A 27,763-nucleotide genomic window follows, 5' to 3' on the forward strand; every position below is an offset into this window, starting at 1 on the left:
GACACCTGAGAACCGCGTACTTCCAAGGGCGTAACGCACCAGATCTTGAGGAGGAACGGGCTTTCAAGTCTCTTTTCCTTCACAACCTCCAAGAGAGCGTGCGATATGACGTCACGATGCACTGCAGAACGGGCAACCCCACCATGCAGGAAATCAGAAGGTATGTGCAACTGGCATGGGAGACACATGTACCATTACAGACAGAGACCTGCAACATAAGCATCACAAGCTACATGCAAGATAGGTCGTCTATCACAAAATGGGCATGGATCGACATTACCTTTCAAGGGATGACACTAGTACACCCTGTTTTCATATGTCCCATTAATATAGAACCACTGTTAATTGGCCAGGACCTACTGAACCGACTGGCTCCGCTCATTGACTGCCGTTGTGGACACGTGGGCTCAGGTTGACACACCGAGGCCACTTGGTCCCGAAAACAGTTCGCCAGCTTCAGTTGGACATGTCGCCATCATCCAGCAGAGACTCCTCCTCCAACAAGAACAATTACAGAGCCTGGGTAAAACCCTTCAGGGTACTATAGTCACTGTAAATTTGCACTCTGCTCTTATCAATAACACTTCGCATGCTTTAGGGACTTTGTCAGAGGTTGTCAGAGAAGACATAACTTATGTGCGTATCGTTAGAGATCTAATGCAGTACCTCATCAGGGAAATTAGCTCCTCAGTCAACAGTCTGAGTGTTGGAAAGATTCCAGCTTACCTGGTCTCCTTAGACCTTGTCGAACAAATCCTTAGATCTGCAACTACCTCTGTTGTGCAACCTTCACAGATACACCTGGCATATAGTCTTGGCAGTGCAATTCCAATCCATGTAAATCCTCAGAACCTCAAAATAAGATTTATCCTCAATCTACCCATCATAGAAAGGCAGAATATATACAGACTAAAGTCCGTACTGAATGTTGGTTTTCAGAGAGGTAACACATTCACCTCAAAACACCACCAACACTCGCCTACCATGATGCGAACCCCTCGCTCTACCTTATCCCTAACCTAGAGGCATGAGAGTTGGCTTGTTTAATTTGGTGAGCGATCAGTCTTCAAGTATCATCATGGGAACTACTTAGCCACACCCCAGAAACTATTTAGAGCACCCTAGCTACCAAACACAATTGACCACCATTCAAAATCACCAAGATGGCTATCTCAGGATCAGAATATCGTAGACACTTCCGGGTTGACTTATTTCACTCAGGATAGCAAGGAGCCTCATTAAGTAACACTCTGGAAACTGCCTAGCAACCATATGGGGTTACCCTAGCAACCAAGTAACAAATCATATATCTCTGCACCAGAAAATCGTAGAGACTTCCGGGTTGACTTATTTCACTCAGGATAGTAAGAAGCCATGTTAAGTATCACCCTGGTAACTGCCTAGCAACAAGATGGAACACCCTAGCAACCATGGAACACCACCAATATCTCTGCACCAAAGCATGCTACTGTCATGGGGGTTGCATATTTCAATTGGGGTAGTTGGTGGGACATCGTGGTGACAAATTTTGCCACGGCAAGCACCACTAACATTTTCTTCAAGAAATGTACCCATCTAGTTAGTGGTGCTTGCGGAGCAAAGCATCACTAATGTAATCTCACATACTAAATAATAATAATAATAATTTTAATAATAATAATAATATTATTATTCCGTACAAACTTCAGCACCTAACTCGTCCCGCACTGTTTGTTGTAGACCAACAAATGAGGTGTCAAATCGACCGGCCTATTGACGACACCTGTGCTATGACTTTTCTAAGGGATGGGGGGTTATGGTCTTCAAGTATCATCATGGGAACTACTTAGACATGCCCCAGAAACTATTTAGAGCACCCTAGCAACCAAACACTTTTGAATGGAAGTCAATATCACCAAGATGGCTGTCTCAGGATCAGAATGTCGTAGACACTTCCGGGTTGACTTATTTCACTCAGGATAGCAAGGAGCCTCATTAAGTATCACCCCAGTAACTGCCTAGCAACCAGATGGGGTTACAACAGCAACCAAGTAACAAATCATATATCTCTGCACCAGAACATTGTAGAGACTTCCGGGTTGACTTATTTCACTCAGGATAGCAAGGAGTCTCATTATGTATCAGTCTGGAAACTGCCTAGCAACAACGTGGGGTTACCCTAGCAACCAAGTAACAAATCACATATCTCTGCACCAGAACATCATAGAGACAACACCGTAGAGATTCCGGGTTGACTTATTTCACTCAGGATGGCAAGTAGCCTTGATAAGTATCACCCTGGTAACTGCCTAGCAACCAGATGGGGTTACCCTAGCAACCAAGTAACAAATCACATATCTCTGCACCAGAGACTTCCTGTTTTGCTTGTTTGACTCAGTCTAGCAAGGAGCATTCTGAGTGTCACCCTGGTAACTGCCTAGCAAACATAGAGCAGCAACATATTTGCACCTGAATATCCTACTGTCATGGGGGTTGCCTCTTTCAGCTTGGGGCAGTTGGTGGGACATTGTGGTGAGAAATTTTCCCATGGCAAGCACCACTCACATTTTCTTCAGGAAATGTACCTATCTAGTTATTCTTATTATTCTTCCATACAAAATTTCGGCACCTAACTCGTCCCGCACCGTTTGGTGTAGACCCATGAATGAGGTGTCAAATCGACCGGCCTATTTACGACACCTGTGCTATGACTTTTCTAAGGGGGGGGGGGGGGGTATGGTGCACCCCTGGAGGCCACAAAACCATTCCAAAACATCCCATTGACTTAACATTGAAAAAAAAAAATTGTCGATCATATCTCCGGATAAGAATTTCGTAGAGACATGTGGGTGCTCTCATTTGATTCGGGCTGGCAAGCCATCTTCAAACATACTTTTTTTATCCCCAAACACAGGGTATCACCTTGGAAATGGCATAGCCACGCCCTAACAACCATTTATGGGACTCTAGCAACCACCCCCAATTAACTTCCATTCAAAATGTCTCAGAAGGATATCTTCAGAACAGAATGTCGTACACACTTGGGGATTGGCTCTTTTGAGTCAGGTTAGTAAACAGCCAATAAGAATCATTCTGTTCACTGGATAGCCACGCCCTGGAAACCATTTAGACCACCCTAGCAACCAACTCTATTGCTTTCACTTAAAGTGTGATATCTTCAGATCAGAATGCCCTAGAGACATGAGAGTTGGCTTTTCTCAATTGGGTGAGCAATTAATCTTCAAGTATCATCATGGGAACTACTTAGACACGCCCTAGCAACCATTTAGAGCACCCTAACAACCAAAAACCATTGACTTCCATTCAAAATCACTAAGATGGTATCTCAGGATCAGAATGTCGTAGAGAATTCCGGGTTGACTTATTTCACTCAGGATAGCAGGGAGTCTCATTACGTATCAGTCTGGAAACTGCCTAGCAACCAGATGGGGTTACCCTAGCAACCAAGTAACAAATCACATATCTCTGCACCAGAAAATCATAGAGACTTCCGGGTTGATTATTTAAACGTTCAGGATGGCAAGGAGCCATGTTAAGTATCACCTTGGTAACTGCTTAGCAACCAGATGGGGTTACCCTAGCAACCAAGTAACAAATCAAATATCTCTGCACTGGAACATTATAGATACTTCTGGTTTCGTTCATTTGACTCAGGGTAGCAAGAAGCCTTGTGAGTAGCACCGTGGTAACTGCATAACAACCAAATGGGGTTACCCTAGCAAACAAGTAACAAATCACATATCTCTGCACCAGAACAACAAAGACTTCTGGTTTCATTCATTGGACTCAGGGTAGCAAGGAGCATTTTGAGTATCACCTTGGTAACTGCCTAGCAACCAAATGAGCTATCCATCTATATATCTGATAGACTGAATGATCTCATAATCTTTAAAATTTGAACTTTTAAAACTACTACTTGTAACTACTTCAAACTTCAAGCTTTTACAACTACTTCAAACTTTCAGGCTAAGCTTTCTCAAGCCAACATCAAAGATTGTGTTAACAAACTTTATCTAGTTCATCTTAATTTAAACCAGACACCTGGGGCCGCATCCACACACATCTCTACAAAAATATAAAAATACAACAAGCTATTATTATCATTGATAATATTATTACTATCACTACTGGCTATGATAATGGGGTTAGTAGTGGAGGTATTATTATTATTGCTGTTAATATTACACAGTTTTGTTAACACTTGTTTTGTTGCGTCTTGGAACACATCCCTTTTTTTTATTCTTTTTATTTTTTTTTTTTTTACATACATATCACACCTGTCATTTCACTACCAACTGCTACTCTTGTATTCTTGCAGTTCATTATTATATTATACTATTATACTATTATACTATAATCCATTATTATATTATTATAGTAATGTGTCTGTATGGCTATTACTTTTAGTAAGGTTTGTGTTTCTGTTTCAGCTGAAGAGTGTGCACCACATAAGGAAGAAATGCATTAATGACCCCCCTATATATATAATTATTATTTAATTTGCATGTTTGTATTATTTATTTATTTGATTAGCCACTAGAAACTGCCCTGCCCACGGTAGCTGTGGTATGCAGATTCAGGTCATACTAGGGGGGTCCCTGGGGGTGGACAGCATGGGTGGGGAAGGCCAAGTCATTGTTTCCCTTTTATTAACAGGCTCCCTCCTCAGGGTTTGGGGGCTGTTTTGGAAGGGATCATGCAATGGGTCAGCTCTCTCCTGGCAGTGTTTGGGGGTGACTCAGAACTGCATAACAGCAGTCTCGGTTACCAAAATAAATTAAAACCATGCTTGGTAAATAATAAAACGTTCAATTTAATAAAATAACAATACTGCTGTCTTGGCTGATCTCGTACCACTCTGGTGCTGGTGGCTTGGGACAGACACACGGACATACTGCCAATGCTCTCCTAGCACTCTCCCTGTTGCTATACATAGGCTATATATATATATATATATATATATATATATATATATATTACACACACACACACACACACACACAGTTGTGCTCAAAAGTTTGCATACCCTGGCAGAAATTTTGGCATAGATTTTGAAAATATGACTGATCATGCAAAAAAACTGTCTTTTATTTAAGGATAGTGATCATATGAAGGCCATTTATTATCACATAGTTGTTTGGCTCTTTTTTAAATCATAATGATAACAGAAATCACCCAAATGGCCCTGATCAAAAGTTTACATACCCTTGAATGTTTGGCCTTCTTACAGACACACACAGGTTTAAAATGGCAATTAAAGGTTAATTTCCCACACCTGTGGCTTTTTCAATTGCAATTAGTGTCTGTGTATAAATAGTCAATGAGTTTGTTAGCTCTCACGTGGATGCACTGAGCAGGCTAGATACTGAGCCATGGGGAGCAGAAAAGAACTGTCAAAAGACCTGCGTAACAAGGTAATGGAACTTTATAAAGATGGAAAAGGATATAAAAAGATATCCAAAGCCTTGATAATGCCAGTCAGTACTGTTCAATCACTTAAGAAGTGGAAAATTCAGGGATCTCTTGATACCAAGCCAAGGTCAGGTAGACCAATAAAGATTTCAGCCACAACTGCCAGAAGAATTGTTCGGGATACAAAGAAAAACCCACAGTTAACCTCAGGAGAAATACAGGCTGCTCTGGAAAAAGACTGTGTGGTTGTTTCAAGGAGCACAATACTTGTTGACCCCTCTCCAAACATAGCGCTTATGGTTGTGACCATAAAGCTCTATTTTGGTCTCGTCACTCCAAATTACAGTGTGCTAAAAGCTGTGAGGTGTGTCAAGGTGTTATCGGGCATATTGTAACCGGGCTTTTTTGTGGCATCTCGACCATGCAGTTAATTTTTGTTCAAGTATCATCGTATTGTGCTCCTTGAAACAACCACACTGTCTTTTTACAGAGCAGCCTGTATTTCTCTTGAGATTACCTGTGGGTTTTTCTTTGTTTTTTTTGCATGATCAGTCATATTTTTAAAATCAATGCCAAAATCTCACAAATTCTGCCAGGGTATGCAAACTTTTGAGCACAACTGTATATTATATATATATATATATATATATATATATATATATATATATATATAAAACTCAGCATAAAAATAAACGCCTTTTTCAGGACACTGTATTTTAAAGAATTTTATAAAAATCCAAATAATTTTACAGATCTTTATTGTAAAGGGTTTAAACAATGATTTCCATGCTTGTTCAATAAACCATAAACAATTAATGAACATGCACATGTGGAACGGTCATTAAGACACCAACAGCTTATAGATGGTAGGCAATTAAGGTCACAGTTATAAAAGCTTAGGACACTAAAGAGACCTTTCTACTGACTCTGAAAAACACCAAAAGAAAGATGTCCAGGGTCCCTGCTCATCTGCGTGAATGTGCCTTAGGCATGAGGACTGCAGATGTGGCCAGGGCAATAAATTGCAATGTCCGTACTGTAAGACGCCTAATATAGCACTACAGAGAGACAGGAAGGACAGCTGATCATCCTCGCAGTGGCAGACCATGTGTAACAACACCTGCATAGGATCAGTACATCCAAATATCACATGCGGGACAGGTACAGGATGGCAACAACAACTGCCCGACGCACAATCCCTCCATCAGTGCTCAGACTGTCCGCAATAGGCTGAGAGAGGCTGGACTGAGGGCTTGTAGGCCTGTTGGAAGGCAGGTCCTTACCAGACATCACCGGCAACAACGTCGCCTATGGGCACAAACCCACCTTCACTGGACAAGACAGGACTGGCATAAAGTGCTCTTCACTGATGAGTCATGGTTTTGTATCACCAGGGGTGATGGTCGGACTCGTGTTTATTGTCGAAGGAATGAGCATTACACCGAGGCCTGTACTCTGGAGCGGGATTGATTTGGAGGTGGAGGGTCCATCATGGTCTTGGGCGGTGTGTCACAGCATCATTGGACTGAGCTTGTTGTCACTGCAGGCAATCTCAATGCTGTGCGTTACAGGGAAGACATCCTCCTCCCTCATGTGGTGACCCTCCAGCATGACAATGCCACCAGCCATACTGCTCGTTCTGTGCGTGATTTCCTGCAAGACAGGAATGTCAATGTTCTGCCATGGCCAGCGAAGAACCCGGATCTCAATCCCATTGAGCACATCTGGGACCTGTTGGATCGGAGGGTGAGGGCTAAGGCCATTCCCCCCAGAAATGTCTGGGAACTTGCAAGTGCCTTGGTGGAAGAGTGGGGTAACATCTCACAGCAAGAACTGGCAAATCTGGTGCAGTCCATGATGAGATGATGCACTGCAGTACTTAATGCAGCTGGTGGCCACACCAGATACTGACTGTTACTTTTGAACCCCCCCCCCCCCTTGTTCAGGGACACATTATTCTATATATATATATATATATATATATATATACACACACTTAGTTCAAGATTGAATAGTACATTATATATATACTTAGTTCAAGACTGAATAGTACATACCCATACAACACACCCTACACAATCATGCAAAACCACCTGTATATTCTACTGCTATTTTGTAAATGTTCTGTATCATTGGCCTTGTATCCATGTCTTGTCCTATTATGTGTCTTGTCCTTTGAAAAAAACCCCCCCAAAAAACAAGAATGAAACTGGTGTCCTCTGTGTTTTCTCTTTGACAACATTACACTTGTTAATACGAGTGAAATACTCGTAGGATATCTCCGATAGCACATCCGAATCACTCCATGATCGCTCGGAGCAAATTACTTTACTACCACACTACAGCTGAGGAACAGAGTAAAACTATCAGCTTCGGCATTATTGTTCATTACTGCTTGGGTGTTTTGCGACAGACAAGTAATCACACACGCTCAGTCGCACTCTCTCTCTTTCACACAAATACACGTCCTTGTTACTCTAATAACTTGTTAAAAACAGCCCAAGCTGTCATTACTAGTTCTAAAGTGACACTTTTGAATTTGTATCTGGCTTGAACACATCTAGCAATGGCAGATCCTGATCCATGGTGTAAGAAAGTAGTTCCATAAAAACAATATCACGAGTGAGAGTGCAGTTATGGCCGTATATCAGCACGGCTAGGATTACCTGTGGCATGAGGTTGCATAATAAGATATATAATATAATATAATTTATACTAGGGATGTCCCGATACCATTTTCTGAGAATGAGTACGAGTAAAGATACTTTCTTTCTGATACTGACTGAGTCCAATACCTGTTTTTTTTTTTTTTTTTAAACTCCATATTAACAGATTATTTAAATTGTGCTGTTTAAATAAATTAATTAATAAACTTTAATAAAATGAAAATATAACAATTAATTTTCAACATAATACTGTATTCTTTTTTATCAAATGAAGTGCTTATATACAAAACCTCACAACACAATCAAAAATACAGCACTGGAGTTATATTTTTTCAAATAAAGTGCTGCATAACAGAGCATCACAGATGTGAGATATTGCTTAAATATAATACAATTACCATTTATTATTATTATTATTATTATTAGTAGTAGTAGTAGTAGTAGTAGTAGTAATACAGTGAATATAACCACCATAGTGATATATTTCTGTCATACTTTTTTTTTTTTTCATTTAAATTGAGCTTTTATTTTGATGGAGCTTTTATTTTGAAGTGTTTCTGTGTGATGGTAGCTTTTCAGTCTTAAAAAGCTCTGTTTGCTGTCATCTGGTACAAACAGAGTGCTCAATGCTAATGATGGTGTTTTCCCTGTATAAGCCAAGGAGGAGCTTTAAAAGGTACATGCGGTGCAGCCGACATCGGCACAACACTGTTTCCACACATTTACTAGTGTTCTGCTCTCATTTGAAGAGCGCTACACATTCAAAGTACACTACATATCTCATTAAACTGCAGCTTTTGCGGTTAAATAATCTCACTAGGACATAACAAGATTAGAATTTGTGCACTGATTATTTACATAATGACAATCGTACATCAGATGGTATTGGTTTTTGGTATCGGAGCACTTTTACGAGTAGGAGTACAAGTACATGAGTGTGGTATCGGACCCGATTCCGATACCAGTATCGGCATCAGGACATCCCTTATTTATACCATGGTCTATTTGAATACTCGATTCTGTATATACAATGTGTTCATGTGAGGGCACATGGATATATAATACAGTATACATATACAATGCCATTCTAAAATGTAATTTTAAAAGATGACATGATTTTATTTCTATCCCCCATCTCTCTCCCTTTCTTGTATATCATTCATACAGTATATGTCATATGACAATAAAATAAAATATATTGTCAGTAGTGATGAAGCATACAGTAGCTATTTGGCTCCATAAGGCAGTGTTTTATGTTACTGCTGAACAACAAACACATTTGACCTGTAATATTTTAATTAATATTTTCAATAATTTCAGATGGCAAAGGCTTTGAAGAAGGTACCAGTGTGGGAGTACTTTATTGTGGTATTGCCAGGAAAGTACAATGCCAAATCTGTTACAAAATAATCAGCATTGGGGCATGTTAATTTTGTTATAAAGTTCAGCACTATATTACACTGAGTGGAAAGTTTTATTTATACTATGAATTTTGGAAACTGTCGGCCGATTGATCCACTATCAGCCTGTTTTCCCACCTTAGTTATCAGTACCAACAAAACCCACTATCGGTCGACCTCTAGTGCCAACCCTTCTACATTCTGTGGCTATTACAATTTATGGATTTTGCATTCAAATTCAGAGTTTTTACAGTGTGTGTCGTCTTCAAAAAACCCATGTCTTTTTTTTTTCAGTTATTTGTACAGCTTTTTATTTAAATCTTATTGCACTTCTTTAACTCTGTGTCTAATTTAGATCGGGCAGAACTCTAGATCGAACGACGTGTAGATAAAGTTAACCGTTATTTTTGTCCAGTCGATATTAGAGCTACAAAAAATCAATGACATCTTTAACTGACCCTCATTCTGTCTTGTGCAATAAATTCACTATAAATCTTGACATCTGCAGTCACCTTGGCGTGTTCATGAGAGAAGCTCGTGCACACTTCCACAGCGCTGTATGTGTCAAGCGTGAGGTAGTGTGAATGCGCCAAGGGGACTCAGGATTTTCGATATATATTGTGAATAAAGACTTAAATTTTGGTCCGTTTCTTACCCAAAATATATTGTATCACTTCAGATGACTTGGATTAAACCATTCAAGTTGTATAGATTATATTTATGCTATCTTTATGTCCTTTTTGGAGCTTGAAAATTTTGGACCCCATTGACTTACATTGTATTGACAAAAACATCATTCATCCTTCAAAATCTCTTCGTTTGTGTTCCTCAGAATAAATAAAATGTTACAAGTTTGAGACAACATGAGGGTGAGTGAATGATGAAAGAATTCATTTTTGGGTGAACTATCCATTTAATGTACCAAATTGCTTCACTGCTCGGCAACCACAAACAGCCTATAGATAGGATAATGAACTAGATTACTTGGCAGAAGACTTGTTATTCTAAACATTATAAATAATATATTAAACCGTTTATTGATTATTGGTGTCTTATCAAATTGCTGTTGCCACCATTTTATAAAATCAAATAGCCACTTGATTCTGTGCGTTACAGTGATTTTATCAGTAATTAATTTTACCGCACAGCCTCTTGTGGTTTATTGCTTTAATGTGTGTGTATATTCACCTTCACACTGACATTGCCTTGTAGTTTAAGTTGGAGGCGGATCATGTCCACCTCCTCCATGTTACAGAGCTGATTGAGTTCAGACACTTTCCGGCTCATTTCATCTTTTCCACCTCGATAGAGTTCATCTCTGTGCTCTGCTGTTCCACCACCTCGATCCGCTTCTTCAAGAATGGGAAACTAGAGCTCGCTGCAAAAGAGAGAGAGACTCAGGGAGATGTGGCAATGCATTTATAAAAATATGTTCTATAAAAGTGCATGAAGTATTTGATGGACCACTTAAGAGAGTAATTTATGGATGCACAATACGTTGGTGATTATATTAGTATCTGCTGATACTAGTATTTTTTTAGTATCAGTCTGATTTAGCTTATATTGAATTATTTGCTTTTTTTTTTGTCAAATGCAAATAGTGAACTCTTTCTGTGCATGGGTTTTCTACTTTTCCACTGTACATTACAGTGCTTTGTTGCCTGATTTCAGTTGCAGCATGTAAAGGGTAGTTGACATGAAATACTTAATAAATATTATTTTGCTAATTCTTTTATAATTATTATGCATGCAGCATCTATGACCTCATATTAATTGAGAGATTACATGGAATATTTGTAATTCAAAAAATGCATTTGTCAAACCGCAGGACCAATTCAAAATGCACTAGTGAAGACAAAAAGGTGATTAAAAATGGTTTAAAAAAAAAAAACAAAGAAATGGTGAACAGTTACAGGACCTAACATATACACTTTCCCCTATACATTCATAAAAAATATAACCTAAAATTTTCACGTTGATAAAAACATGTCCATGGACATGTTATGCATCAACTACCCAAAACTCTAGATTGGGTAAAGACACAGTCTAGAATTTTACTGTATGTGCGTTAAGAAAAAAAAACAAACAAAAAAAAACAACAACATTAAAAAAGGTACACTACAAAATGAACAGAGGTGCACACTACACAGTACATTAGTGTGAAATAAGTTTTTTTTATTATTATTGTTAAAGGAATATTCCAGGTTTGATACAAATTAAATTCTATCAACATCATTTGTGGCATAAGGTCGATTACCACAACAAAAATAAATAAATAATAATATTTGTATTCGCCAATGGAAGTGAATTATTTACACAATTTTAGGGTGATAAAATAATTTAATAACCTTTTCTGTGTAAAGTTATATAGTATCTAATACTGGGATTACAGGGTTTTGTTGTCATTACAATATAATTACTAACTGTGTATAATTTTTCCACAAACAAAGCAAGCCATTTTATCACACTAAAAGTATGTTAACATGTATAATGTTTACATCTTGTAGCTATGTATTTTAGTGTTTATGGAATGTACCAATTCACTTCCATTCTAAGTGCCTTTTTTATAAAGGAGGGGTGAGTCGAAATTATTTTTAATGGAAATCAACATTGTCACAAAAGCTGTTAAATGAGCTTAATTTGTATTGAACCCGGAATATTACTTTAAAGTAAAACATGAAACTGCGTTCACAACCCATTTTACTTCTATGTAGTGTTATATTTCAGAGTGAAATAGTTATCCAACAAGAAAAAAAATGTAGGGTGGGACTTGACTGGATTGTGAAGAATGGGTGTTATGTAGCAGAATGTAGCCAGTTGGCTGTAGGGGAGGGGTTTGAAATAACAAAGCTTGGTGATGTCAGCTGAAAAGGAAAGTTATTACACTTTGAAACATTACAAAGACTTTTTTTTTTTTTTTTTTTTTTTAAATAACATGCACTGATGAATTGTACACACTAGGACAAGGAACATGCACTAAGAACAATATCATTTGGATGTCATGTTGACTAAAGTGTCTCACTGGTCAAGATGGTTTTTTCCTCTTGCCTTGCTCCTCCATGTCTCCATGTTTCTTTCCAGATAGGGTGAATGGTGTCTCAAAGACAAAGCGCTTGATGTTGTGATTCCGCTCAAAGTCAGTCCTCTTCTCCAGCTGTTCCTACTCATCAAAATAAGGTACTACATAAGTCACCTGGATGTAGGCAAATCTTGGGTCTAGGTTTTTAGGGTTCACCTGTGAAAAATAAGTTAAAACCAGATTGTCATAAATTGAAACTTAAAACCAGATTGTCATCCTAGTTTCCATGAAAAATATGTCAGATTAAACTTTGATTATTGTTTGTTTTCAAGACTATGTAACACTTCTGTACATCACTCAAGGCTGTGCTATATTGAGAATTTAATCACTGCTAAAGGCTGTTAGGCACAATGTGCAGCAGAAAAACACCTGTAACCCCATCAACATATAAAATGTTCTGTTTTTAAAGAAAATATAAGGCTAGGCAGTGTCTTTCATGGGTAGTCAAGAGCATACAGGACACACAGGATCATCTTGACATTATCAGCTACAAACTTGGCAGAGTACAGTTTAAGGAGACGCTGAGAGATCTCAGATAGTCCTGTGAGTTTCGGCTCTTTATAGATGAACTCCTTACTCTCCTCTTCCTCAAAGAATCCCTGTCAAACATAATATTGCACATGAGCTGGGGCCTGGATACAGTATGATGCATCTGAGAACACTGTCACAAGGTGGCAGAAAAGTGTATAAAACAGCTGTCAATGTAGCCCAGGCTCAGAAAAGTGTTAAGTGTGCACGTCACATACATACGTCCTGTCCCAATACCCACACATACTTAATACTTCAGTGCGTGTGTATGCAGCACCGAGTAAGTGTTCAAGACTCTCCCATGTCTGAAACTTGCCAAAGCTCAGTGCACTTAACGTACACTAAATCCACACTAGCCCGAATACCACTTCGGAGCAGTTTTTCAGGCTAAATATATCCCAGAGTTCATCACGTCCAGGAGCCTACACCCCACCTACCTGAGCAATCAGTGTATTTTCACCATGATGATGTCAAGTAAAGCTTTTCAATATAAGTTATTATAATCAGATAGTAAAACGTAAGTGAAGCATACTGTATGTTATTGTTGTATATATGAATGTATTCAACATAAAGCGCAATATAACGTTCACAACTTTTGGATGACTTACTAGCAGCATCCTAATTACTAAATATTTATTTATGTGTATATTTATATACCTCTTTGTTATCCTTCTCACTTAATTTTGTTTGTTCTCCCTGTGATCTGCTATTCTTCTCGCTTTGGTTATTTATCAGCCAGTGTGGCATATAGTATACGATTTAGTAAATGTTTTAAAATTACAATTTTATTAACTACTCCCACTATAAGTAGGCTATAAAAATCACCACTACCAACAACAATCAGTCTTCTGAGTGAAACAGCAGTCACAACCAGGACCAGCATCACTAAGCCTACGAGTGTCCCAATGTGCAATCAAAAGACATACACACTCTTGCAGTCTTCACGTCTACTTGCACACTGTTGCCAAACACCGGAAGACAAGTGGGTAAGTAGGCAAGTCCAAAATCGCAAGTGGAGGTTTTGGGACAGGGCATAAGCAGCACATAACTGGCGCTGTAGCATAACTGCAACAGCAATTATCATGCATAACCAAACTGTGACTATCCAGAAATTAACCCTTTAAGCTCTTAAGGTGTTTTGAAAGACTTCCTGCTTCAGTGGCATGCCCACTTCATGGGCACAAGAATGATGTAACAGTTGGTTTGTCTCACTCTTAAGCATACTGTCCTATTAGAAAAAACAACAAAAAACATTTATCTAAAATTTCAATGGAGTAAAAAATAGTTTGATAATAGTTTAGAAAATAAATAAAAATTAAGCTAACTCAATTCCTCACTGAGCAATGTCTCACTTTAACCAGAGACAGTTTAGCTGAGACAGACCACTTGTATTAAAAGGAATGGGAGAAAAAAAAAAAACTCGCAATATGACGGTTTGGGAAAAGAGCGTCCCACCTTACAGGTAAAAGAGGCATTCACATTTTTGATAGAGTCATCGCTTGTCAGTTAACACAAGGTAAAAACAAAAATTTACAAAGTAGTAAAAGCAAGTTTATACAAATGAGTTTTTAAACTAGACTTAAAAACAGACACAGATTCAGCAGATCTAATGTCCCAGGGCAGACTGCTCAATAATCATGGGGCCTTCACAACAAATTCTCTATCACCTTTTGTTTTGAATCTGGATCTTGGAATAGCCAACAGTTCACGACAAGATGAACTGTTTCGTAAGGTCTTAAAAGCTCTGGTAAATAATCTGGCGCCAAACTATGTAATGCTTTATATGTAATTAATAAAATCATCAATTGGTAACCAATGCAAAGAAGCTAAAACTGGAGTAAAATGATTAAAATACCTAGTTTGTGTCAAAAGTCTAGCTGCAGCATTTTGCACTGATTGTAGCCGTGCTAAAGCACATTGATTTAAAATTGAAAATTAGTGCATTACAATAATCTAGGCGAGATGAAATAAAACCATGAATAAGCTCTGTATCCCTAAAACTCAAAACCTGTCTCACCTTGGAAATGTTGTTTACAGATTAAATAAATTACATGAAGAAAATACATGATTACAGATACAAATTAAAAGACTGTGTAATGTTTAAAAATTAACCACAAGATCATCAGCCATGTCTATATGAAATTTAAAATACCCAACAATAATCATTTTATCATATTTTAAAACCAAATCAGAGAGCAGTTCTAAGAATTCATCCCTAAAATTGGTATATCTTGTATATACAAGAATGGTGAAACATGCTGCTGCTGAGAAGTGTGCTTAAACTTGCATCTTGTCAATTTGAAGCGATGTTACTTATGACGAGAGCTGCAGCAAACAATTGTAATCCCACACGTGATCTCCCTCAGTTTCTGACTTTCTCCCTCTTGCTCAATCACACACACACACACACACTGCTACTCCAGTAAGTGCTCCAGTAAAGCAGTGTAATTCTCCGTTGCTAGTTCAAAAGTGACGTTCTCGAACTACCAACGAAGCCTTGGGCTGACTCCAGCCCACTGAATTATTGAAAAATAATGCACTCCGCTGCACATTGTGGTCACATTACCACCTCGGGGTGTACATTATTTTTCAGTAATACGACGGTCCGTCGTCAATTATTCCTTCCATAAAACGCATACAGTATAGTCAAAATACACTGTAAAAAAAATTGCCAGTTACCTGTCCACATCTACTTGACATCTAAATGAACTGGTTAAAGAAATAATTTAATACCTGAATGAAAGTAATTTTAAGGTTCAGATCAGGTAGAAACAGCTCTTTAAAGGAATGTTCCAGATCCAATACAAGTTAATCTCTGTTGACAGCATTTGTGGCATAATGTTGACTCGTCCCACAGTTTTTGTTTTGTTTTTAAAAACAAAGTCATAATTGTGTTTACAGTAAGGCACTTAAAAATCAGGGACTAGAAACTGTTTAAGAAATGAAAACTGAAAACAAATTTTTTGCACAACCTAACCGAAAACAGGGAAAAAGTTCCTTTCACTTGTTCCAGAGTGAAAACATTATTTATAAATTGTATTAACTGGTTAATAACATTAATATTTTGGTCCGATTTTGTCATATTCCATTTTACGACTTTGTCATATTCAGTGCCAAATGGCTTATTACAACTAAAAAGCCAAAGGAAATGAGTGTGTACAACCTGTTTCACCCCAATGTAATTATTAAAGCAGAGTAAAGTTTCAGGACTTTATTAGTTCTAGAAGAATATGGTCTGTGAATGCACTCTCTGTGGGTAATTCTTTTTGGAGATATATTTAATATTAAGGATACATTTATTGAAAATACATTATAGGCTACTGTATACTATGCTTATGTTTTCTATGCTGATCAATAGAAAGCCCCCATACAGGAAAAAATGGTTAGCTTATTTCCGCTTACTTTGGTGAAGCAAGTCACTTATTTTTCCAGGCCAGATGCCTCATTTCTCTCGTGAGATTTGGCAACAACAACAGGTTGTAATAACTGGTTACCATTCGGAAAGGAAGTTGCAGAACGGCGAAGCCAGAACAAAAAAATAAAAAATAAAAAATAAAACCAAAAATAAAAACATAAAGGAAGATGTAAGAATTATACAGTAAGTGTTAGAATAAAACTAGTCTTAAAGAATCGCTTACAAACCTTGTCAGTGTAAAGACAGGGTTAGGGTTATCTTTCAACTTCATTGTCATGACCACGTAACACAGGTAAAGCCAGTAAACCTGGAAACTTGGTAGCATTGTCTACAGGAAGCTCCATCCACAAGAATTACACCAGTAGTGCATAACCAAGTTCATCCAGTAGTGCTTTTAAACCTCCGGAATACAGGCCCGGTTTACTTCCACTGTAAGTGCATTACTTTAACTGTGCTTTATTTTAAAAAAATAAAATAAAAAATTAACTAAGTCAAAATATTTTTGTTGTAGCAATCACAGTTTTCACAAATGCTATCAATAGAGCTCAACTTGTGTTAAACCTGGGATGTTTTTTTCTTTTTTACAATGTATGTTTTCAAATTAGGTTTTGACTGCATTAGTGTCTCGCCTGTCCATAGAAAGCCACACGATAGAATCGACCGAACACCCGTTTCTCAGAGTTTACGACCTCCGTCACCTTCAGATATGAGCTGTGAATGTCGTAGTACAGTTCTGATAGCCACTAGATGACACACAAACATGGTTGTCAAACAGATGCCCTCCGAAAAGCTATCAGAACCGCAAAACGCCAGTACAGGAGCAAGATTGAAGGACAGTTTAACACCACCAACTCTAGAAGCATGTGGCAGGGAATTAACATCATCACGGACTTTAAAGGGAATAAAAACTCCGCCATGAACACCGCTGCCTCTCTACCGGATGAGCTAAATACTTTTTATGCTCGTTTCGAGGGAAATAACACCGCCCTCACGGAGAGAGCTCTCCCAGACGGCATTCCGGGCCGCATCAGATCGTGTGCGAACCAGCTGGCTGGTGTTTTTACGGACATTTTCAACCTTTCCCTCTCTTTGTCTGTAGTCCCCACATGCTTTAAAACATCCACCATTGTGCCTGTAACAAAACAATCAAAAATAACTTGTTTAAATGACTGGCGTCCTGTTGCTCTGACCCCCATCATCAGCAAATGTTCTGAGAGACTAATCAGAGATTACATCTGCTCTGTATTGCCACTCAATCTTGACCCGCTGCAGTTTGCTTACCGCAACAACCGCTCCACTGATGATGCCATTGCATCTACAATACACACTGCTCTCTCCCACCTGGAAAAAAAGAACACTTATGTGAGAATGCTGTTTGTAGACTACAGCTCAGCATTCAACACCATAGTGCCCTCCAAGCTAGATGAGAAACTCCGGGCTCTGGGCTTAAACAGCTCGCTGTGCAGCTGGATCCTGGACTTCCTGTCAAGCAGATGCCAGGTGGTTAGAATAGGCAGCAACATCTCCTCATCACTAACTCTCAACACTGGAGCCCCGCAGGGCTGTGTTCTCAGCCCACTACTGTATTCCTTGTACACACATGACTGTGTGGCAACACATAGCTCCAGTGCCATCATTAAGTTTGCTGATGACACGACGGTGGTAGGTCTGATCACTGACAATGATGAAACAGCCTACAGAGAGGAGGTGCACACCCTGACACACTGGTGTCAGGAGCACAACCTCTCCCTCAACATCAGTAAGACAAAGGAGCTTGTGGTGGACTTCAGAAGAAAAGACAGAGAACACAGTCCCATCACCATCAATGGAGCACCAGTGGAGAGAGTCAGCAGCTTCAAGTTCCTGGGTGTCCACATCACTGAGGAACTCACGTGGTCCATCCACACTGAAGTCGTTGTGAAGAAGGCTCATCAGCGCCTCTTCTTCCTGAGACGGCTGAGGAAGTTTGGAATGAACCGCCACATCCTCACACCCTGCACTGTGGAGAGCATCCTGACTGGCTGTATCTCCGCCTGGTACGGCAATAGCACCGCCCACAACCGCAAAGCACTGCAAAGGGTGGTGCGAACTGCCAGACACATCATCGGAGGTGAGCTTCCCTCCCTCCAGGAAATATATACAAGGCGGTGTGTGAAAAAAGCTCGGAGGATCATCAGAGACTCCAGCCACCCGAGCCATGGGCTGTTCTCACTGCTACCATCAGGCAGGCGGTATCGCAGCATCAGGACCCGCACCAGCCGACTCCATGATAGCTTCTTCCCCCAAGCAATCAGACTTCTGAACTCTTGATCTCCCACGATCAAAATACATCAGCAGTGCACTTTATTACCCTTACTCTTATATCTCACACCGGACTGTCATAAATTATATTATTATTATATTATGTTCTCTCTTAACAACTGACTATCAACCGACAGCCTGAATGTCAATACAGTACAATACTGTACATTCTATATATACTTTTTTTATATATTTTTATTTTTAATTTTTACTGAATAATGTGTATCTATATAGTAAAAAAAAAAAGAAAAAAAAAAACAGCGTATTGTATACTGTACAGTGTATGTTATTATTTGTATATTGTTGAGTGTAATTATGTGTATAACAGATGTTTAAATTGTGTTGTGTTAATTTGATGTTATTGTAAATTGGTATAATGTCTCATCACTGTCACGACTGCTATGTTGATCGGAACTGCACCCAAGAATTTCACACACCATTGCACTCGTGTATATGGCTGTGTGACAAAGTGATTTGATTTTGATTTGATTTTGATTTTCGTGTTTGAGTAGTCTGACAACAAACAGCTTTAAGTACCTTAAAATCTCGTCTCTTCTCAAAGACTGCTATGACAGGTTTGTTGATGTCTGCAATGAGCTCGTCTCTCAGACTTCCACAGATAATCCACACACATTTCTAACTGTTCCACTAGTGTGTCCTGCACACACCAGAGATTATTCAGTGTGTTTGAGAGTGTGTTATTACTTTGAAGTTCATACCATGTTACTGTACCTCAGTGTAAGGAGTGTCTTGAGTACCAGTGTCTTCTTTCATTGCTCCCTCTACTTTAACATTAGGAGAGATGTTCATGAAGGCAGCCCAGCCCATACTGAATAATGCTGTAGGTTTATACATGAACATGAGACATATTTTAGAAGCAGAATATTTGATCACATCCATCCATCCATCCACTATTTTGCATTTTTGTCTTATTTAATACTGTTTTGTTGATTATTACAAATTATATTATCAGCATAACAATTTGACAGAAAAGTTGAAAGTTGAAAAATGAACATAAATTTCAGAATTTGGTACGTCCCCCTTTTGCTTTGCATGCACTCAAACTGGCATGGACAAGGCTTGACAAGTTTTGCAAAACCTGATAATCCAAGTTATCCCAAAATAATTTGAGAACGTTCCAAAGAGCATCTTGTGTGCTTCAATGGAATCAAGAAAATCTGAACTTTTTTTTCACAAATGAGTTTACATGGTCAGTGTCACACTTTGCTTATTTTATTAGTGACCTAGAAACAGTGCAGAATCTTGAATATTTCTTATTCATTCTACCTCATAACGTCTTTTATATGCTGTATATACATTCACCGACTACTTTATTAGGTACACCTGTACGCCTACTTATTCTTGCGATTATCTAATCAGCCAATCATGTGGCAGCAGTGCAATGCATAAAATCAGGCAGATACGGGTCAGGAGCGTCAGTAAATGTTGAGGCATATGGGCTACAATAGCGAAGACCGCATTGGGATCCACTTCTGTCAGTCAAGAACAGAAAGCTGAGGTTGCAGTGGACCTACCATCTGTGTACCTCAGCAGAAATCAAAATTTATCAGGCCAGGCTATGTTTTTCCAGTCTTTAACTGTCCAGTTTTGGTGAGCCTGTGCCCACTACAGCCTCAGATTTCTGTTCTTGGCTGACAGAAGTGGAACCGGACATGGTCTTCTGCTGTTGTAGCCCATTCGCCACAAGGTTTGACATGTTGTGCATTCTGAGATGCTAATCTGCTCACTACAATTGTACAGAGGTGTTATCTGAGTAACTGTAGCCTTTCTGTCTGCTCGAACCAGTCTAGCCATTCTCCGTTGACCTCTCTCATCAACAAGACTGTTGTGCATGAAAATCCCAGGAGATCAGCAGTTACAGAAATACTCAAACCAGCCTGTCAGGCACCAAAAATCATGCCACAGACTAAATCACTGAGATCAAATTTTTTCCCATTCTGATGGTTGATGTGAACATTAACTGAAGCTCCTGACCCGTATCTGCATGATTGACATGATATAAAAGAAAATGTGATTCATCAGACCAGGCCACCTTCCATTGCTCCATGGTCCAATTCTGACGCTCACATGCCCATTGTAGGCGCTTTTGGCGTTGGACAGGGGTCAGCAAGCTGCGATGCACTGTATTCGGACACCTTTCTATCATTGCCAGCATTAAGTTTTTCAGTAATTTGTGCTACAGTAGCTGCTCTTTGGGATCAGACCAGACAGGCTAGCCTTCGCTCCCCACACACATCAATGAGCCTTGGGCGCCCATGACTCTGTTGCCAATTCACCGGTTGTCCTTCCTTGGACCACTTTTGGTAGGTACCAACCACTGCATACCAGTAACACCCCACAAGATCTGCCGTTTTGGAAATGCCCTGACCCAGTCGTCTAGCCATCACAATTTGGCTCTTGTCAAAGTCGCTCAGATCCTTATGCTTGCCCATTTTTCCTGCTTACAACACATGAAATTCAAGAACAGACTGTTCACTTGCTGCCTAATATATCCCACCCCTTGACAGGTGCCATTGTAACGAGATAATAAATGTTATTCACTTCACCTGTAAGTGATTTTAATGTTGTGGCTGATCAGTGTATACTAATAATATATATATATATATATATAAATTTATTTATTTGTTCATTTATTTATTTATTACGCACACATGCATTCACTAAAGCACTTTATTATGAATTTGAGAGAAGCTGACTTCATACATCCTCTAAAAAATAACCTTGGGAGTGGGACTAGTTAAAAGTATTTGCAAAAACAGTGAAAGAAAAGTGAAGTTAGTTCTAAGAAAAGATCTCATCATTATTGCGCAGATGCACCTTGGTTTGATATTTTGATATCTATGGAATAACTTTCCAACATTTCTAAGTTTGGCCTAAGTTGGTGGTTCTCAAACGGTTCCTGGAGCACACAGCTGCTCACTGGGGTTTTGTAATGCACAATTTTCTTTAAATCTGCTTTGAAACAGTTTATTGAGAAAAGTGATCTACAAATAAATCTGACTTGACATGTCCACACTACAAAGGTAAACCAGCTGCTCCAAGCAAAAAAGTAGCTCTAAAAGGATCAATGTTTTAGTTCAGGCAGTAAAAGACACTGGCCCCTGATTAGGTAAAGAATACAGCAGGTCAGGGTAGGTGGAGGGGGACTCACTTTCTCCACCTTGGGGAGTTAGTAAGGGGCTACAATTAATTACACAGGCTTCGTCTTTGCTCACACTTGAGATCCAACCCTTCTCAGGCTACCTGTAACCTGTGATTGCAGAGTGGCATCAGGTTTAACATAGGTTTACAATTAAACTAGGGCTGGGCGGTGTGACCAGGGTTTAGCATTCCCACTTTTCATGAAACTTCAATGATTTTCCAGTTGTTTGTGATTATTGGTGAAGGATTTTTAGAAAACATTTGATAGAAATTGCACTCACAAAATTCGACAACACTTTCTGAATCCAATAAGCACATATCTAGTTTCGCTTGGTTTGATGCAACTTCCGAAAGTAAAAGCACACCTTGATGCACACCTATATCAGTCCGCCTGAAAATAAAAGTTGTTTATAAAATACAACGAGTGCTTTTAGTAATTATAAAAAAAATAAAATTAAAAAAAAACAAGCAGAACTTTATATTCTGATTTAGTTTTTTCAGTTATGTCTGTGAAATAGTTTGTACTTATTTTCTGTATTGTACTTAGACTAGCACATTTTCCACCATTTGTTTTCTTAGCAACCACTTGCGGACACCACTCCGCTATTATTTAAATGAATTTATTCCATGTTGGTCTATTATCATGGTATAATACATCTCCGATAACCTTGCCCCTAAACGACATGTATGTACAACACAAACTGTGATACATGTTTACATGGCAGTCAGACATCTCTTTGTCTCAGTGGCCAGTTTAAGCTGCAGTTAGGGTTGTCACGATACCAAAATTTCAGCAGTCTGTACCACTGTTCACAATTCTTGATACCAATTTTGATTCTACAAAAAAGAAGAATCAAGAATAATTGTTTTTTTTTTGCTTTAAGCTTTTTTTTTTAAAGCTGCACTATTTAAGATTTTTTTTGTTACAATCAACAAAAGTCCATTATTGGGTACACAAAAAAATCCATATTCAAAATCCTTTCCTTGTCTTACCCTGTTTTACTATGGCAAGCCTTCAATAATGAAAAAAAAAATAAATAAAAAAAATAAAAATCGTAAACTTGCGTCCTTCGTCCTTGCGTGTTGATGTCATGTCCGTAAGCTTAGAAAGAAGTATTGGCTACTGTCTGTGTCGCATCACGCGTGTGTGTCCGCTTGGAAAGCAATGGCTCTTCTATCAGTCGCAGTTCAAGACAGCAGCATGACGACAGTATTCTCCGGATGGATGTTTAATTGTTAACTGTTTGGTGAAGTTGTTTACTTACTATAATGCTTGTAAATGTTTTCTGTTAGGGTAGTCTTCTGTAAGCTTATATTGGTTGTCATGCATTAATGAATCGAACATCACTTTGGGATATTGTGTTTACAGATCATAATGTGTTTAATATATTTTATTTTCCAGTGGAGTTACTGTGTAACATGTTTACTAATATTCATTACTTCTGAGTATTGCTGCAGTTTCGATGAGTGTGTTTGTGTGTGTGTCTAGGTGTGTGCTGCTGTTTTCTTATTTCTTTAACCCCAGTCACAGAAATGCACATTTATTATCACTTTTCATCCATTGCCCTTTTAACAGATAGTCTGTTTAAACACAGTAGACAATTTAAAATTGCATTTAAATGCTGCTATAGGTACAAGATGGTTCCCCATGAATGTATGCTCATCTCAAGTTAGTTAAAATGTACCGGTTTCATAACACAGTAATGTAATATTAATCTGTTTAGGGTTAACCCGTGTAACCCTCTCTGTATTATAATTTTACTTACAAAAAATGATTAAGGAAACTGATGATGATTGTAATTGCAATATAGCATATTTCTGCATATTATTTTCATCACAATTATTACTGAATTCTCGTGTTGTGTTTTTATATTAGTCTTATTTTTCGCAGTGCATAAACTTTTTGTAGTATTACAGTTCAATTGCACTGTCCACTTAGGCTGTAGATTGTAATATAACAAATATTAAGTGTCGTCCATTGAACTCATATCAGCCATTTCACAAGTTCTGTACAGTACAAACATTAACGAGAAGTGTACAAAACACTTGAAAATTCATTAAAAAATATAAATACGAGTGCTGTTTATTTTCCTCAAAGCAAGTAATATATCGGTTATAAACGTTTATACGAATAGCATAATGAAACATGAAAACAAGCTCGTTATGACTCCGGCTCTGCTCATGATCACTCAGATGAATGTCTCTGAGTGATCACAGGCAATGTTCAGGTAACCTCAAACCATTAGATTCATCCGTGCTAATGAGCAGTGCTGAATCGCAATTCATGTAAAGTGTTCAGCAAGTTGCTTGCAATTTTATGCTTCAAGGAGGACCAAATGTTACATAGTGTAGCTTTAAATAGGGCCCTATGAAATCAGTTTAATTTGTTTTTTCTAAATTCTGTGTTATCACTTCCATGTTTTAAAGTTTAATCAGTTTCAACATCAAAATAGTGGGCCCTATTTTAAGAGCGCTTTGCCTTAAGCGTAGCACTATGCGATAGGTCATACGCACAAAGTCAGTGGGCATGGCCATGAATTTTTGGTATTTTTGTGAAAGCATGCGCTAAGTCAAGGCACAAGTGGGTTGGTGAAATCACGCCTGCACAGGGCTAATTGGCAGGGTCAAGAGCAATTTAATTCGGAGGTTTTTTTTTCCGGTTATTGCACTGTCTGCTTCCTATAGTAAATTCCATTCCCTGTCAAGCAGCATCTGTATAAATGAAGACTATAAATGAAATTATAAGAATTTGGTTGTGTAAATGGGCTGTATGTAATGCATTAGAAGAATATAAATAATAAAAATTTGTGTCTTACATTCTTTTGCGCAATAACTTCGTCCTTGCTTTGAACTCTTTCCTGTTTTGTCTGCCATCGTTCCAGCGCTTTGGTGTTTAGCAGTGAAGTACTACAGAGGAAGTTTTTGTTTCCTCCTGCCTCCGGACCACGATGTATGTGTTCTCTATCGTCCTTTCTTCCCTGCCTTCTAAACAGTGTTATGGGATGCTTGAAGATTTGTAGCTCTCCCACTGTTCATTGTTTTGTAATGTAGATTTGTTGTATGTCTCTGTTTTATTTTTTTATGTTTAATTTCTGTACAGCAACCTTGAGCTTAGGAAAGGTGCTATACAAAATAAATGCATTATTATTGTTATACCTACTGATCAACTGACACTCTTTAATATCATATGCTGGTGGAATCCCCAAATTGCAAACGCAGGAACTGATTTTAGACTTTTTAGCCCAGGGTCTTATCAAATGAATTAATAAAACTTCAATCAATTGAAAATGTAACAATTACTTTTCAACATACCATGCCACTTTTTATTTATTTATTTTTTTTAAATCAAATTAATTGCTTCAGTAAAGATTCTCACAGCATAATCCAAAACACAAAATTGGTCTTATTTTTGTCAAATAAATTGCTGCACAACAGAGCATTACATTATAAATTTAAATATTGATAAAAACTTCTACTTCAGTACATCACTCTTGCTTGTGAGATATTGGTTAAATATAATTATTTTTATTACTATTATAGTAAATATTACATTCTACTGTATAGTAGTTGTATATTTCTGTCATGATTTCTTCAATTCCCCCGTCAAGCTTTTATTTTGAATCAAACTTTTTTTGACCTGAAACGCCCACGTCATTTTTAATGGTAGTTTCACACCTCCAGTTTAGACATTGGTTATATGGCCCAATGTGATTATTAAAGTGCAAAATGCTGTGATTTAATTATGTAAATATATAGTCTGAAGGCGCTGCACACTTTACAGTAAACGTGAGCTCTCTTATGCCTTCTAATACAACAAGCACAGCCAGTGGCGTAACTTGGATCTTATGGGCCCCAGTGCAAAGAGCCTGTCGAGCCGCCTCCTTGGGGGGCCTCGGTCATTATCACCTGTCGGGCCACAGTCATTATTATGTTTCCTTTTGGTCGACTGTCGTGGGCCCTCTCTCACCCTGGGCCCTAGGGTGGCTACCCACACTGCCCTCCCTGTAGTTACGCCAATGAGCACAGCGCATGGTGGTCATATAATGTGGTGTTTTTATCAGTCTGTGATTTTAAGCTTATAAGTGGTTTCAAATAATCACATGTGTGCTGAACCACTAAGCTCATGCAGATTAATCACAGTCACGGCACACGCTCATATGAGTGTGAGCATTTTAAAGCAGCCGTCTGTCAGTCAGACAGCGTGGGGGGACTGTATTGAGTCGGTGCTTGGTACTACTGGTACTGCAGAAACACCAGTATTGTTACATCTTTTTTTTATTTTGGTATCAGCTTGGTACCAAAATATCAGTACTTTTGACATCACTAGCTGCAATAAGCCCCAGACCTTTAGCTGCAGTCAAAGGAATGGCTACTCAACACTTAGCATAGAAAAGGTTTATTGTCTAAAGAAATTTCCCTGACTTTTATGTAACTTTTAAAGATAGATTCCCATGGTTTATCCAGGCCTGAATATCACAATTTTACAATACTCTAATATTTTCAGGTTTTCCTAGACCGTGGGAAGCTGGACAGTATAGATTCTGCAGAGGTAGAAATTCTTTTATACCGTTAATACTGCAGAAGATATTTTAGTGGGTAGGGCTGCTTTACTAGTTTGACTGCGAGAGCAATAAAGAAACATGGAGTACTGTGAAAACCCAAAGCAGGATGCATACCTCCCGCATTAATATATCTCTCATTAGTAAAGTATTTAATGCATTACAGAATCCAAAAATAGTAATTACCAGGTTGATATTTAATATTTGAACCATTTTTTTCCCATTGATTTTCAAGCCAAAATACACTATATTGCCAAAAGTATTCGCTCACCCATCCAAATAATTGAATTCAGGTGTTCCAATCACTTCCATGGCCACAGGTGTATAAAATGAAGCACCTAGGCATGCAGACTGCTTCTACAAACATTTGTGAAAGAATGGGCCGCTCTCAGGAGCTCAGTGAATTCCAGCGTGGTACTGTGATAGGATGCCACCTGTGCAACAAGTCCAGTCGTGAAATTTCCTCGCTACTAAATATTCCACAGTCAACTGTCAGTGGTATTATAACAAAGTGAAAGCGATTGGGAATGACAGCAACTCAGCCACGAAGTGGTAGGCCACGTAAAATGACAGAGCGGGGTCAGCGGATGCTGAGGCGCATAGTGCGCAGAGGTCGGCAACTTTCTGCAGAGTCAATTGCTACAGACCTCCAAAGTTCATGTGGCCTTCAGATTAGCTCAAGAACAGTGCGTAGAGAGCTTCATGGAATGGGTTTCCATGGCCGAGCAGCTGCATCCAAGCCATACATCAAGTGCAATGCAAAGCGTCGGATGCAGTGGTGTAAAGCACGCCGCCACTGGACTCTAGAGCAGTGGAGATGCGTTCTCTGGAGTGACGAATCACGCTTCTTCATCTGGCAATCTGATGGACGAGTCTGGGTTTGGCGGTTGCCAGGAGAACGGTACTTGTCTGACTGCATTGTGCCAACTGTGAAGTTTGGTGGAGGGGGAATTATGGTGTGGGGTTGTTTTTCAGGAGCTGGGCTTGGCCCCTTAGTTCCAGTGAGAGGAACTCTGAATGCTTCAGCATACCAAAAGATTTTGGACAATTTCATGCTCTCAACTTTGTGGGAACAGTTTGGGGATGGCCCCTTCCTGTTCTAACATGACTGCGCTCCAGTGCACAAAGCAAGGTCCATAAAGACATGGATGAGCGAGTTTGGTGTGGAAGAACTTGATTGGCCTGCACAGAGTCCTGACCTCAACCCGACAGAGCACCTTTGGGATGAATTAGAGCGAAGA

The 27,763-nt window shown here is 38.8% G+C and overlaps 1 pseudogene; it reads right to left on the reverse strand.

Annotated features, from left to right (window-relative positions):
- Positions 1–456: 456 nt before the first annotated feature.
- LOC127421799 (dedicator of cytokinesis protein 10-like) lies at positions 457–25,994 on the reverse strand (annotated as a pseudogene).
- Between the last annotated feature and the right edge of the window lie 1,769 nt (positions 25,995–27,763).

The sequence above is a fragment of the Myxocyprinus asiaticus genome, chromosome 31 (assembly GCF_019703515.2).
Source record: "Myxocyprinus asiaticus isolate MX2 ecotype Aquarium Trade chromosome 31, UBuf_Myxa_2, whole genome shotgun sequence".
Classification (NCBI taxonomy): domain Eukaryota; kingdom Metazoa; phylum Chordata; class Actinopteri; order Cypriniformes; family Catostomidae; genus Myxocyprinus; species Myxocyprinus asiaticus.